Raw genomic sequence first — 2,172 nt, forward strand, 5'->3', positions numbered from 1 at the left:
GTCACTTAAAAAGGTCCTTGCCCAAGGCTGGAAACAGGCAGCTAGCTGGCTATAAGACAGAGTAGCAGCTGCAGAAGTAATAAAATAGGGCCACACAGTTCTATAAACGCCTCTACAAGAATACTTCCAATACTAAATGGACTGGAGAAACCAAACATTAAAAAAAGTTAGAATGGCGTTTTGATCAACAACTCTATGGAAGGAGGAATAATGTGGAACAGAATTTCAAATTCGCATGGAATCCAGATTTTATGGAGCCATTGAGGCTGGATGAACCCCTGAAACTATTGCCCTGAGATAATCTTTAAATCTTAAACCAAAAATATGCACTGAAGTCTCCTTTAAACGAAACAGAAGGTTAGCTTAATTAGTAAAGAATGTCTGCCTTGAGCATTGTGCTCTTTTAAATAACTATCCATATGGGATCAAATTGACAACAGCGACTTGAAAGGTTAAATAGGAAGCATAGTGGGCAGTGAGTTTATGTTAACAATAGAGAACAACTCAGAAATAAAACAAAACAAAACAAACCCGTTGCCGTTGAGTTGATTCCAACTCACAGTAACCCTATAGGACAGAGTAGAACTACGTCATAGGTTTTCCAAGGAGCTGCTGGTGGATTCGAACTACCAACCTTTTGGTTAGCAGATGAGTTCTTAACCACTGCGCCACCAGGGTCCAACTCAGAAAAAGAGGGTGAAAATATTTGCACAACTTTAAGAAGGTAATCAATGTCACTGAATTGAACATGTAGAAATTGTTGAATTGGTGCATGATTTACTGTGTATATTTTCAACCTTAATAATAAAGAAGATTAAAAAAAAAATCTTAAAAAAGGAAAAAGTTAGAAAGAAAGCAAAATAATGCAAAAATACCATAATGATCCTTTACAATTAAGGAACATAATACCATAAATTTATACTTTGTATAAAGTCAGCTGCAAACATCAAAGATCATTACATAGTCCTAGAAAGTTAAAGGAGATCTAAAGGTCATTTGGTTCAACATCTCACTTGTACAGAAATGATGTGTACAAGATCCCTAACAGATGGCTCGCTGGCATCAACCTCAACCATCTCAATGATTAGCGAATTTTATGCTTTCAGGGCAAGTGCATTGCATTTGGAATGTTCTAATTCTGATGGTTCCTTATACTGCATCCCTCGTACCTCCACCTGCTCATAGTTCTGTTTCCTGGAGAAACTATCTCTACTTTATCTTCCTTATGACAATTCCAAATATTTGAAGTTTTATATATTTTTCCCATTGCACAGTAGATAAAATGCAAACTCCAGATTGCCAAAGCCCTCTTAAAAGGTGATATTTAGACTCAAACACAGTATTCTAGAAGTCATTTGATCAATACAGCCCTGGTGGTGGAGTGATTAAGTGCTCGACTGCTAACCAAAAGGTTGGTAGTTTGAATGCACCAGCTGCTCTGCAGGAGAAACATATGGCAGTCTGCTTCCGTAAAGATTACAGCCTTGGAAACCCTATGGGGCAGTTCTACCCTGTCCTATAGGGTTGCTATGAGTTGGAATTGACTTGACAGCAGTGGGCTGTTTTTGGTTTGGAGGTGTTTTAACTCCAGTTTCCTCTAATTTAAACCTAATCAACAGCATGCTTCTGAGTGAAAGAATAACAGGTATAGTCATTTGATAAATTTTAGTTTATTAGTCATTGTCTTAGTTCTCTAGTGCTGCTATAACAGAAATACCCCAAGTGGATGGCTTTAACAAACAGAAATTTATTCTCTCACAGTTTAGGAAGTTAGAAGTCCAAATTCAGGGTGCCAGCTATAGGGGAAATCTTTATCTTTTTGTCCGTTCTGGGGAAAAGTCCTTGTCATCAATCTTCCCCTGGTCTAGGAGCTTCCCTGCTCATGGCACCCGGCTCATGGCGTCTCTCTGCTCCATTCTTTCTTCTGTATCTCAAAAGAGATCTACTCAAATTACAACCTAATCTTGTAGATTGAGTCCTGCCTCATTAACATAACTGACTCTAATCCTGCCTCATTAACATCATGTTGTTGTTGTTGCTAGGTGCTGTCGAGTCGGTTCCAACTCATAGCGACCTCATGCACAACAGAATGAAACACTTCCTGGTCCTGTGCCATCCTCACAATCGTTACGTTTGAGCCCATTGTTGCAGCCACTGTGTAAATCCCTCTCA

The sequence above is a fragment of the Trichechus manatus genome, unplaced genomic scaffold (assembly GCF_000243295.1).
Source record: "Trichechus manatus latirostris isolate Lorelei unplaced genomic scaffold, TriManLat1.0 scaffold00225, whole genome shotgun sequence".
NCBI lineage: Eukaryota > Metazoa > Chordata > Mammalia > Sirenia > Trichechidae > Trichechus > Trichechus manatus.